This window comes from Pinus tabuliformis, chromosome 1_2 (assembly GCF_031772625.1).
Source record: "Pinus tabuliformis cultivar Carrire ecotype Pingquan chromosome 1_2, CPIR1, whole genome shotgun sequence".
In the NCBI taxonomy this organism is placed as follows: Eukaryota; Viridiplantae; Streptophyta; class Pinopsida; order Pinales; family Pinaceae; genus Pinus; species Pinus tabuliformis.
The window spans coordinates 1,276,185,522-1,276,200,140 of NC_142298.1; positions in this window are offsets into that span (position 1 = coordinate 1,276,185,522).

The following is a 14,619-nucleotide window of genomic DNA, read 5'->3' on the forward strand; positions in this document are numbered from 1 at the left end:
AAGAGCAAAGGTCTATCTCAAAAGAAAAAGCAGCAGAACCAAAAGAAATTATTTGTCAAATGCAGGATAGGGGGTTTCATTAAGAACCAGCCTACTATGATCATAAGATTGGAAGCGAAGTGGCATTCCCATTATGGCCACCACACCAGGGATATGGTCCAACAGGTTCATTATATAACCAAACCTTGGAACAGGGGGTCTCATCACGAGCCAGCCTGCCCACGTTTCGCGCCTCTCTGGTGAATGGCGTCATGGTTATCTGGTTACCAAGCCAGCATGATGGCCTGCATTTTGACAAGAATTGCTCTTCAAAACTACACAAAGGACTATGGTTCCAGGGTGAAATAAACAACTCTGCCACGGTTATAAACACTGGTCGGCAGCAGAGCTCTGTTAATGGTATCGGAGTCAAAACATATACACCAATTTGGATCTTATTAAATATTTCTTTCTATCCTCGTAATAATTATATCTTACACCTTAATGGATACGTCACATGAATATTTATCATTACCAATTATGGCAAAGGCATTGACTATGACTATCTCAGACTTTCCATGAGTGCTAGACGTCCTATCCTTATGTTCTGCATCACATCACGAAGGCTTATGTTAAACGCGATCTATCCGTCGCATCGATCTCGGTATTTCTCTGTCTAATCTGCAACATGGCGAAACTTTATAAGCCGCTCCATTATGACTCGGTGATGGGATGACCGCCTTCTTCTATTTGACGGCTGAGGCAGCCTATCATTTCGCGCGGGGGGGAGGTGACTTCATTACTCCGCCGGCCACGTGTTAACACATCATTCGGAAATGATATGATACGGAGGTACGATATGCGTTAACAGCATGACAATGCTATTTTTCGAAAAAAGTTGTTATTTATGATCAATTATTCATGCATGCTCTGTATCTTTTCTTTTTGCCGCAATTACGTTCTTTGCATTGCTGTTCCATCTAGACCCTGAAACAAAACCATGGGGGGAAAATCTATCAGAAGCGAGCCGAGCGAGCTCATAATCTCCGAAGCCGCTCGGAAGATCTTAGAAAAAGCAGGGTGGTTAACTTATTTTGGCCGCCTACGCAAATCAAACGAAATAGTGGCCATGGAATTCCTGCAGAATTTGCAGGAAGAACACTCAGTGGTAGGTGGGAAGCAGATAGCAGTCACGAAGGAAATAATCACGGAAGTAACCGGATTACCAGACTTAGGTCCAATATGGACGACAAAGAAAGAAAGACTGCAAAAGATCGTAGAACTCTTCCAAGATGAAGGGCAGGAGCTGACAGTGAAGGGAAAAGGAGTGCTGCCGGCAACACTGGGAGAACCTTGGAGCGAACTGGCAAAGGTAGTACAGAGCTACATCACTTGCGAAGGACGAAAAGATGTGGTAAGGCCGCGTCACCTTAAGCTCTTAGCTGTGTTAAAAGGAAAATGTGCTGTGAATCTCCCTGCATTGTTAAATTCATTGTTGCATGATACCTCTCGGAGCCTGAAAAAGGCACACCATGAAGACGCAGTGGTTAGCCACCACGGACTGATCTGCCTGATAGTGACATACAGTCTCGCTCGGCAGCAGACCAGTTGGTGGGAACTTCTTACAGCAATTGAAGGGGGAGTAGAATCACCATCCCCAAAGACGAAGCACCCCGCTAGCACCGCCGAAACACCTAAAAAACCCAGAGAATCGCCAAAACCGAAGCAACCCTCGGACACAACCGAGCGAGCAAAGAAACGCATAAAGCTAGGGAAACAAAAATGCACCCCTGAAGCAACTAGACATGCAGAAAAACGTAAGGAATTGGCCGCAGAAAGACCTGCTACCTTAAAGCGAAGGCATTCCTCTGGCACAGAAGAACAGGTTGAAAAACGCAGAAAGGTGGAGGCGGAAGAACAGGTGGTCAGCACACCCGAACAGCCCAGGAGGCCTAGAAAGTCAGTTCGGTTGGCAAAGATAAGAGGTAGGCTGGAAAAAATCCAGCCAAACATAGGCCAGCCGATTGAAATAACAGAAGACCCTCCAGCGCCAGAACATATACCTGGGGAAAACCTGGAACAAACAGAGAATGAAGTAGGAGCTGAAGAAGGAGATAGGGATGACGACTCTGTGGCCGAGACCAGCTATCCAGAGGCAGCTACTGAGCAGCCAATTCGGGAGAAGGAGATGGAACAATTGGGGGGTAGCCATCCACAAAACCCTGTGGAGGAAGAAGAGCTGGCCACCATCTTGGCCAGCCTTAGAGGTTATCCTTCACCCTCTAGTCCGGCAGAGCCTCCCGAAGGACCTTCTGAGGAAGAGGCGCGTGACGAATTGCATGATGGGATGGCAGGGGAAGAAAACCCCCCTGTCATTGACAAAGAAAATCTGAATACCAATCAGGAACAAGCCGTTCCCAAAACACCAGAAGGAAATCCACCCGCTGATGGCGGGGGGGATGAAAATGACTGTCGGGAACAGGACGTTCCCCGAATGATAGAAGAAACCCTCGATGAAAGAGGAGCAGAACTGAGGGCTGCCCATGTGCCCACAGCCGAGGCAAAAGAAATTAAGAAGTTGAGAAGAAAACAACAGAAATTGCTGAATATTATAGCCCAGCTTCGGCAGAAAATTCGGAGTCTGAAAGCCAGTTTGAGAATAAAGAGGACTGTGAGAAGAAAAAGAAGGACAAATACAACTGGGACATCTCAGAGAGGAAGACAGAGCACCTATAGACATCTAGTAGGTCGATACTCTGCTAGCAAACCTGCAGCTGTTCCAATTAATACTGAGGAACAAAATGTTGTTCCATCTGGAGCAGGGCACCAGAATGCCGTTCCTATTGACATAAAGGAGCAGGCTGATATTCCAAACGGCCCATTAGAACCGACTGCCGTTCCAATTAAAGTTGAGCCACAAGCCGACATCCCAGTTACAGAGGGACCACCGTACCCCTTTATACATGTCAAGAAGGAAGGAGAAAATAGAGCAGTTCACACTGAGACACCACCTTCAGGGAAAATTAAGCGACGAAATGTAAAGGTCCAGGCGAATCTTCCTGCCTCCAGGGAATTATGGGAAAGGGATCCAAAAACCAAGGCCTTGCGCCGCGAGATAAGACAGGCCCAACAAGAGGCTGAACAACTACAGGAACAAATGATCCCTCGAGAGAAATATGAGGAGCTGCAACAGGAGGTTGAGCAGAGGATTCCTCAAGAAAAATACGAAGAATTGCAGTAGAGGGCTGAGCAGTTAGAGGAACAAAGGATCCCTCTGGAAAAACATGAAGAACTGCAACAGCAGCTGCGAAACATGAGTGAATCGGAGAGTCAGGCTTTTGAAGGATGGCAGAAGGAACAGGAAAAGGTTGCTAAGGTAACACATCGACTAGATGCTGTTATTAAACAATTGGACACTATATGTTCGTTGTATGATGATGTTTTGACTTGCAGGGCCCCAACGAAGAATTATGCTTTATTCCTCCTTGAAAGATACTTAAGATTGAAAATAAAAGCTGTCAGGGCAGGTGCCCCCATTCAGATTAACACTGTTAATGATTTTATTGATTGTTGCAAACATTATGGGGTTAAGGTCCAACGCTTATTATGCGAATTTTATTTGCACAATATGGTGCTTGAGCAGGAAACTGATCTAAACCCTGGCCCCTTTGTGGGGGATATACAGCTGCAAGCCTTTGTTTCATTCGGTGTCAACCAGTTAAAATGGCTCAGGGCTTACAATGCCTTTCAGAGGCAGGAGCACAGCCTAGATCTATGGGTCAAGGCTGAGCCTCAAGATCCAGTTCGCCTATGGCAATCACACAAAAGCCTTATGAGAAACCCTGGCGTTATAAAACTACTAGGACCCATGCATGAGGAGTTGATCCGAAATAGCTTAGAATACTTCCTGGTTATTAAAGATTCCGCCTTGGAGGCTGCCAAATTCCGTTATCGGATTTCCACCCCAAGCATCCAGCTCAGGGAGCCCTTCAGATATGAGAACTTTGAGCTGGCTGCTGAACGACTGCCTTTTTATGGCCAGTGCATTCTGCAAGCCGGACCATCATGGTTAGGATATCGGTTCCGTAGCCCAATTATCTGGCACCCTGCACCGGGGTACCAGGCCTTGTATGATATGCCTGCAGATCAGTTGCATTATTTCTTTGATAATCTGGTTGCCTATCATGGTTGCAGACCCCCTCATGAAGTACCCTCTCCAGCCTATTCTCTTACTGCTCTCCATGTTAATTATAACGGTTTCATGAGGCCATGAAACAGAGTAAGTCGGGGGGTGTGTAGAGCATTGGGAAGGTATGTTTTAATAAATGATTTAGTGATGTTTTAAGCAATAGTTGTAATCTTTTCTTTATTATAAAGTAGGGAAAATGCAACGAGAATGAGTCTAAAATGATCCAATCACTAACAGTTGTCTTCCCTACGCAGGAAAAGGTAAAAGCAGAAAGGCGCAATGCAAAACGAGGATTTGATGAGAAGATAACGGCTGTCCCTCCAACTCTAAATAAGGTTCAGACCAGGTCGAGTAAATCAAGGAAGATCAGTCCGGAACGAGATGAAGGACTGCCAGTTCGGAAATGCACGCCGAGTAAAAGAAAGCGTTAACAGTTTAGCGGATCCCTCAGGATCTTCGATCCTGAGGGATCGCTACGATCAATCGTTTTGTCGACCGGTGAACTCCGCCGTTAATTGTATAAAAGGAGGGTAGCATTGAAAACTAGGGGATGACTTTTGGGTATCCTTAACTTTCTGTCATGAATTTTATTGTCAGTTGAACTCAGACTATTGAGTCTCTCTGAGACTTAGTTTTGTAATCTCATTGATGCGTTAATATAATATCTTGGTGTTAATTTCTCCGTGCGTCTGAAGTAGTTTACGGCAGTGCGCCATTGGAAGCTTTGGGCCCGGCTCCAACGGACACTGGCTGATTGTACCATTACAATTCTGCTTTGTGTGGTTTGTTTCTCCTAATCTGTTATGGTTCCATGTCGTTTCATATTTATTCATCTGTAGTTTTCCTGTTATAAATCTCTGTAACAAGTTCATATCATACTTTCAGGATTCTTCGCATACTGTTGATCCGAATTGTTTGCATCAATTACAGAATTCATAAGTAGAATATTTCAGCTACAGGTGATTGGGGTTAATGGATTGTTGGTGACTATTGCAGATCGTATATGTATGATTGACGTTTCCTGTCTTTAATGATTTGTTATTCCATTTGATATATATATGATTGACGTTTCCTGTCTTTAATAATTTTCTGTTCCATTTGATTAAGCTGCAAACCTGTATAAATGATTGCTTTCCTTTTGTATGTAAGTGTGTGCCAAGGATTGGAAGTGTTGACCTCGCGAGACTTAGTTTCTTTACTGCTGTTCCATTTACTGCTGTTCCTTTTATTGCTGTTCCATTTCTGAAGTTGCTGTTTCATTCTGTTTTATTGCTATTCCTTTCGCTTGCGTTTATTGAAGTGGCATGAGAGGAGGTTCAAGACTGTTGTGAGATACAGCAGACGCTATAATGCTCCCAGATCATGATCCATACTCCTTCATCAGTTTCTAGGGGGATAGGTTATTAATTCCATACCCTCGACCGACGAAGTTGCTGCGTGTGTGATTTCTTTATGCAAAAGTAATTTAGCATTAGCATCCATTTACTCTTGTATTCTTTAGATCTATACTACGAAGCATTATCCTGACAAATAGCCTCAAATTAAGATGTCCCTTACAATAACAAAACGCTCCCGGATTGACTTGTAATGTGAGATAACTAGAGGTGAAACAGACCCTTGTTACAGCTCCACAGAGCACATTGAGGAGTTCCAAAAATTGAACATAAGGGTAAAAGATATTCCAGAGGAGCATAGGATTGATGTGTTCATAGGGTCTTTAAAGGATAATATCCAACATGATGTGCGCCTTTGGGAACCTGATTCATTAGAGAAGGCATTCAGATTAGCAAGAAAAATGGAAAGCAAAATTATGGCAACTACGAAGCATACCGTTCACAACTATAAAGACGGAAGTGTTGTTGCCCATAGTCTTCCACAACCTACAAGGTTGACACCACAACAATTGGAAGAACAAAGAGCAAAAGGGCTTTGTTACAATTGTGATAGCAAATACACAAAAGGTCATAAGTGTGGTGAGAAGAAATTATTCTACATAGATTGTGAAGAGGAAGAAGAAAAGGAGAAAGAAAGGTCAAAAGAAGAGGATAGATTCCAGGAACAAAGCCTAGATGAAGAACAAATAAATCCAACCATATCTTGAAATGCATTGGCGGGAATTACCACTCCTCAAACCATCAAGATAGAAGGACAAATCAAGAAAAAAAAGGTAATAGTGTTGATTGATTCAGGAAGCACCCACAATTTTATTCATTGTAGGGTAGCAAAAGAATTGAATTGCTTCCTATATCCAGCACCAGAGTGTCAAGTGATGATTGCAAATGGAGGAACAATAAATTGCTCTGGAAAGTGCCATAATATCAAGCTATCCATGGGAGAATATGTATTGACTAGCCCAATGCTTTCCATTCCAATGGGAGGTGCTGATGTTGTACTAGGAGTCCAATGGCTACAATCCTTGGGTACAATAGCTTTTAATTTTCAAGAACTTTTCATCAAATTTTCTTCAGAAGGAAAGGAAGTTGAATTAAGGGGTATTGCAGGGAAACCAGGAAAGATAATCAGCTCTCATGGTATGACAAAGCTTCTAAGAAAGGAGCAAAGAGGTGTAATTGCACAATTATGCTCGCTAGATGTTTCCACATTGGAATCATCTATTTCTCCAGATCTCCAAAAAGTCTTGGACAATCATTCCAAGGTATTTGAGACTCCCAAGGGTCTCCCACCTATGCGTGATCATGATCATGCTATTCATCTGATTCCAGGAAGTGTTCCTCCAAACATCAGGCCGTACAGATATCCCTATGTCCAAAAAAGTGAAATTGAACGTATGGTTGCAGAAATGCTAGAGGCTGGTATAATTCAACCGAGTCAAAGTTCTTTCTTAGCTCCAGTAGTATTGGTGCACAAGAAGGATGGATCATGGCGCATGTGTCCAGATTATAGGGAGCTCAACAAGCTCACTATTAAAGATAAGTTCCCCATTCCTGTTATTGATGAATTACTAGATGAATTGCATGGATCAATTTACTTCACCAAGTTGGATCTTCGTTCGGGATATCATCAAATCAGAATGAAGATTGAAGACATTCCAAAAACAGCATTTAGAACTCATGAGGGTCATTATGAATTTTTGGTCATGCCTTTTGGCCTTACCAATGCACCTTCAACATTTCAAGGTTTGATGAATTCAATTTTCAAACCATTCCTTAGAAAATTTGTGTTAGTATTTTTTGATGATATACTAATCTACAACAAGTCTTGGAAGGATCATGTTGAACATGTTGACAGGGTGCTACAACTATTGGAGGAGAAACAATTATATGCAAAAAGATCCAAATGTTTCTTTGGAGTCCAAGAGGTGGAATATTTGGGTCATATTGTATCTCATGAAGGAGTTAAGGTAGACCCTAGCAAAATTAAAGCCATTAAGGAATGGAAAATCCCCACATCCATAAAGCATCTGCGAGGATTTCTTGGGTTGACAGGGTATTATCGCAAGTTTGTTAAGAATTATGGGAGAATAGCAGCACCTCTAACAACATTATTGAAGAAAGATTCATTTTCATGGACTCCGGAAGCAACAAAGGCCTTTGAAAATCTTAAAGAGGCAATGTGCCAAGCACCGGTCTTAGCTACACCGGACTTCACAAAAACCTTTATTGTGGAATGTGATGCTTCAGGAAATGGAATTGGTGCTGTTCTAATGCAAGATGAAAGACCCATTGCTTTTGAAAGTCGTCCAATCAAGGGAAAGTTTTTAAGCAAAGCTATTTATGAGAAGGAAATGTTGGCAATACTCCATGCACTTAAGAAATGGCGACCCTACCTAATGGGAAGACACTTCAAGGTAAAAACGGATCATGATAGCCTTAAATACTTTTTAGAACAAAGATTATCCTCTGAAGAGCAACAAAAGTGGGTCACAAAGATGTTGGGTTATGACTTTGAAATCATCTACAAAAAAGGGAAGCAAAATGTGGTGGCAGATGCACTCTCAAGAAAGGATGAGGATGTGGAAGCATTGTTGTGTGCCATTTCTATTATCCAACCAGATTGGATAAACGAAGCAAGGGAGGAATGGAAGAATGACGAAGAAGTGTGGGCACTTATTCGAAAGATACAACAAGATTCCAGTACTTCTGATACATTTAGCTGGAAAAATGATTCGTTATGGTACAAAGATCGCTTATACCTCTGTAAGAATTCCCAGCTAAAACAAAAGATTCTTATGGAATTGCACACTTCTCCCTTAGGAGGGCACTCAGGATTTTTAAAAACTTACCACAGGGTTAAGAAGGAATTTTTTTGGGATGGCCTTAAATCAGATATTCAAAAGTTTGTGGTAGAATGTTTGGTTTGCCAGCAAAATAAAGTTGAAACAATTAAGACACCGGGTCTATTACAACCTTTATCCATTCCAAGCCAACGTTGGGAGGAGGTTTCAATGGATTTTATCACAGGTTTACCCAAGTCTGAGGGAAAGAGTGTCATCATGGTGGTAGTTGACAGACTTACCAAGTATGCACACTTTTGTGCATTATCACATCCATTTAAAGCCAGTACAGTTTCTACTGCATTTATGGAAACAGTTCAAAAGCTACATGGAAACCCAAAGATTATTGTAAGTGACAGAGATCCCATTTTCACTGGAAATTTTTGGACAGAATTATTTTCTTGTCTTGGTACTCAGTTAGCTCATAGCTCATCTTATCATCCTCAATCTGATGGGCAAACTGAGATAGTAAACAAATGTTTGGAAGGATATCTTCGTTGCTTTGTATCTGATAAACAGACACAATGGGTCAAATGGTTGCCTCTGGCTGAATGGTGGTATAACACTTCCTTCCATACAGCAACAAAAATGACCCCATTTATGGCACTTTATGGGTATCAACCACCATCCATCACATCATATTTAAGAGAAAATTCTAAGGTTCAGGCAGTGGAACATCACATCGAACATCAACAACAAGTCCTCCAACTCTTAAAGGATAACCTCGTGTTGGCACAAAATAGAATGAAACAACAGGCAGATCAACATCGCAGTGAAAGAAGTTTTGATGTAGGTGATTGGGTATTCCTACGGCTACAACCATATAAGCAAATGTCCCTAAAGCAAGCTAAGAAGGATAATAAATTATCACCAAAGTATTATGGTCCATACAAGGTGTTGCAAAAGATTGGTACTATGGCATACAAATTGGAGCTTCCTGCAGCTTCTCGATTGCACCCAGTTTTCCATGTTTCATGTTTAAAGAAGGTTATAGGTGACAAGCTTCCAATTCAAACAATATTGCCAGAACTTGATGAGGAAGGAAAAATTATATTGGAACTGGAAGCAGTCACAGAAACAAGAACTCGACAGCTATGAAATCGATCAATTTCAGAGTATCTTATCAAGTGGAAGAACTTATCCGCTGAAGATTCCACATGGGAGGATGAGAATTTTATGCAGAAGTATCCAGAACTACTCAAGCATTGAGGACAACACTTTTTTGAAGGAGAGGGGCATGTTGGGTCCCTATAATACTAGTGATTACCCCATTACTATTGTAGTTATACCCCTTATTTATATTGTTGTGCCCTATTACCCCCTATTGTTGTTAGTATAATCCACTTATTATATTGATGTACCCATGTAGTGCCCATATTGTTACTATTGTGCCACATAGAAGCCCACTATTGTTATTGTTGTGCCCTACAATATTATTGTTATGTAGTCTTTGATTGTATTGGGACCACTTAGACTCCTATATATAGAAAGGAGGTATTTTCATTTGTATCATCCAAGAATTGTTCATTTATGTAATGTAAAGGAGGTTGCCCCCTCGAAGAGGCTGAATTCTAAGGCGTGGATCTCTCTTTTCTATCTTTTTGTGAGCTGGTTTCATAACAGGATCACTTGAATAAAATGTTTTACTTTTTATTTATAATTGACGTATAATTCAGACCCGAAAACATTCTCTTAACGATTATATTTCACCTTTATTGAAAAGCACGCTTTCCAATAATGAAATCACATCGACAGATTCCAAATGGGCATTTGCTATGCATTTCGTGCTTTCAACGATGGCCAATTGTGATCAGCTTATCGCATCGGAAGATTTATATGACCCCTTGGAATGATTCCTTGATAAGTTGCGATATGCGCTTTCTGATGGCGTTATCGCATCGGCGATTGCCAATGGAAACCTTAAGTCTATCTTTTAAACAAAGGATGCAACACATTCATTTATATTTGTTTTATGACAAGGTCTTGTTTAATATTTAAATTGGATCGGACCTTTTCATAAGGATTTTCATGTGTTGTATAGATTTTGCAAAGTTGCGATTGTTATTGAACTTAACCTAAAAGCAAAAGACTTATCACAACTATTGATTTTTTAAAAGTTTTATTAATTTTATCTAAGTTCTAAAAAGGGGACCCATTTCTTGTTAAAGTTTTAGGTAAAATTCTTGAAATGGGGAGGGTTGTTGTATAGCACAACACTTCCTTATATTAATCTATACTACAACAACAATGTTATGTTTCATATTGTTGTGTGTTGGCCACTAGAACCAAGACATTTCTATGCGATATCAACCATATCTACCAGTGTGTATTTGCTTGAGTTTACCTTGAAAAAGGGCTATTGAATGAAGCCCTGAATCATCCCTTTTCCAGTTACGTGGCATATGGAGTGCAACAAAAATCCCTTAGACAATCTTCAAAAGCGCTCCTCTCGGATTCCCTAGGCATATGTCTCCTATCAACCTAGAGGCTATCTCGAGGGGGCTTCTATATCGTTTGGAAGAAATTGTGAGACAGGAGATAGAAAATACTACAACATATTTTTGGCGTCTTTTTCGGGGAATGAATCAGAATATTTTTCCCATGGTATGAAAATTTTTGCATTCCCTCTATCAAGTGGGCAAGGGAAGTGTGGGTTGAATATTTCTCACCTTGGTGACTCCACTGTTAGAATGTTATTGTAAACACCCTGGAAAATCCACTGTTTATATCCTTATTTGGTCATCCTGGCTTTCAAGAGGCCTCATACTTTCTCTAATGCTAAATAACAGAAAACTTCCCCTACATTTTAACTTGAGATCAATAACCTAAAGAGGTTTTCAAAATGGCCATTCCTGCATTCTTGGCCAACAAATTTTCCCCATAATATTTTTCTTCTATTGTTGGTTATCCCCATCATGTCCCTGATTTTCATGAATGGTATACCTATTTGCCTAGATTTAGTGGAAACACAGAAAGAAGGTCAAACCAGCACCCCAAGGATTTTCATGAATGCATGGAACAACTGGGGATATTTTTTAAGATGTGAAAATGAAATATTTCATGCATTATTTAGATGAAGATGCTAAATTTTGGTATAGAACAATGCCTAGTGGCAACATATCTACCTTAAAGAGATTTCACATAGCATTTAATCTTTTTGCAAAAGATTATATCCACTGGGTGCTCTGTTTGAAGATTGTTGTACACATTGTAATGTTGAAAATATTTCTGACGTTAATGATCATGCTGAAGATATTTGTGGGGATCCACTCCAAGAAGATATATACTTGCATCAATAAGAATCACCCAACAATCAAGAAAGGGAAGAAGGAGACATCATCAAGTTGCAAACAAGCCCTCAGAGATCTAATTTTTCCGAATTTGATGATTCTACTTATTATGATTCATATCACTTTGATGTGATGTTGAGAAATGCAGGAATACAATAGTCCCAGTCTTGGGAAGCTACAAAAAAAGAGGAGGCCCACCATAAGGTCAATAAAGAGGCTCTAGTTTATGATCCCCATCCTTCAAATGGAGAACAAGTTAAAGAAGTTGATATTAAAATCGATAAAGATTCTTTGATATATCATTTAGATGATTCAGAGGAGGATGAGATTGTTGCATACTTTCAAAGCGACCTGCTTATAAATAAGTGGGGAGAAGATTACCAACAACAACTCCTTCTAGAGGAGCCTAAATTTGAAGAGCCAAGCAATGTCTGTGGCTGCCTATTGCAGAAATATTTCTCCCTAGGAAAATATTCAAGAAAGGGAGACAACTATAAATGTTTCTCATTAGGTCCATGATCCAAGCTGACTACATGGCATTTTCTTTGGCCTACAACAGTATACATCAATTCCAAGATATGTGTCAAATTTTTGGTTTGAATTTATTATGGGGTGCATTCCTATTTTAGTCACTAACTTTCAAGAACAAAACCCAATTAGAAGGTTCATGGAGGACATTAAAATATCTGAGCATAAACTATCAAGTTGGGGGCACATATCAAAAATTTTGTCCAAATATTTTATGTGGTACATGCGTGTTTTAGTTGTTGAATTGCTAGAGAATAATGACATAAGGTCCAATACTCTGATGTTGAGATGGTATCATTGGAAGGTTGACTTAACTTGGGGGAATTGATCCTTGTACATAAGTAAGAGTTTTACATAAAGAAGCTCACCAGGTGAACATTTAATTTCCAGTTTCTAGAAGTGATAGTTCTGCATTTTAGTATTATGCGGAAAGGACTCCCAGAAAATAAATTTCCATGGAGATTTTTTGGTTTTATAGGTTCAATGTATCTTTTAACTCCATGCCCAATGGTTAAGGCTACTAGTCTACAGGTTCTTAGCACCTTTCCAGTAAGGCATTGTCCCCAATTGGAGCCAATGTTGTCACTTACTACAAAATGTGTTTTCAGTTGTCTAATGAGCAAATGAGAAGAGAAGTTCATAGTCATATTCCAAGCCACAAAATGACTCAAAGCCTACATCATACCCTCTCCATTGGAAATTCCTTCGAACAAGATTTCCAATGATACGTGGAAGTCAAAAAATGGACTCCTGGATCAAAAGATATGGTTTGTTGAAGTTCAAGGATCGAAGCCTTAGGAAGGAATATCAGAGGTCCGATATATCAGAGATCACATATCGGAGGTCGAGCGACATTAGAGGTACAGTGACATCAGGCATATTGGTGATCACATCATCAAAGCATCAACCATACCAATGCATCACAACATCAGGGCATCAAGCATATTGGTGCATTGCATATCAGTAGTCTAGAGACATCAAAGATCAACGGTCTCAACATTGGAGCTTGTAGGAGATCAGAAAATCGACAATCAGAGGACTGTAACTTCTGAAAGTGAAAACCTATAAAAAGTTGCGATATTGTTAAAAGTTTTGATGGCATTAAAAGTCGTCAGGGAGTGTCGATAAGGATTAAAAAATGATTTCATCGCAAAACTAAAGCTGGAAGGGCCCTTTTCTCTCTCCTCTAGCAAGACACGTGGTAGCATATGATGGTTTTTAGATAAAGCTATAGTGGCATATGACGTCAGCATGACGTGGTGGTACAACACGACACGTGGAAGGCAGTTTTTGCATTTTGAGTGGCCTAAGGGGGAAAATATAGGTGACATTTTCCACAACTCAAGAAGTGCCACGTGGAGTGATTATGTCATATCGGAGGTCGACATATCAGAGGTTCAAGATGTTGGCACTTCATAACAGTTGGCAACTGAAAAAGTTCTGATAAGGGGGCTCTGATATTAGGGTTGGCACATGGTCGAGAAGAACTTATAGAACCAAGGGAACTAAGCTCTTAACAAAGGAAAAACAACCCTTGGGCAGGAAAAAAATTCCCTAGTGCCTTAAGGCTAAGCCTTCGGTCACCACACCCAGTCCTTGCATGCAGGAAAATAAAAAGGGGCTAACCAAAAGGGGCCAAGGACATCAAAACTCTGTTTTCATAATGTCTTTAAGAATAAAAGTCTCCATGAGTAAAAGCTTTGATATAACAAAATTGCAATAATACGGGACATATTGGGCTTCGATAGTGTAATATAGAGAATTAAAGGCATATGGGTTGGAAGCTACAAGATTGAATGCAAGAAAAAAGGAGATAGTTTGAGGAGTAATAGTGACTGTCAAATATCATTGGGTCAAGGAAGAAAGGACCACGATCCATAGGAAAGAGTGTTGGGTCTGCCTTGAGGTGATACAAGCTATCCTTGTTCTCTGACAAACGTCTCCAATGAGGTAAAAGGAGGTATGGGACTTAGGAAGCAGTGTGTAGGTCACTTGAGAATTAATTTCTCATCATAGAGCTCCATACAATCATACAATGAAGGACTACCAGGTTGATCTCTGTTTCTTCTCTATGACAAGCAACTAGAAGCTGATCGCTCCCAGCTCCAGAGAGTGTGGAATTCAAGCAATTAAGGCAAAAATGATAGGTGAACTAGTCGAGCAACAAAAGAGGAACATCATGTAAAGACGTGGCTTGATTAGAGGCCATCATAGGAATGTCAGGGAGATATTTTCCTCAACCATCATTCAGTTTTCCTTATTTCTATTATTCTATAATTTTTTCATTCTCAAGAATGGAATCAAATCCGATTGTAATAATTTTGGGCAACATAACATTTGCATGCCAAGACAGCTAGTCGATTAGACAATTGGTGCTCAACTAAGATATTGTCTAACTG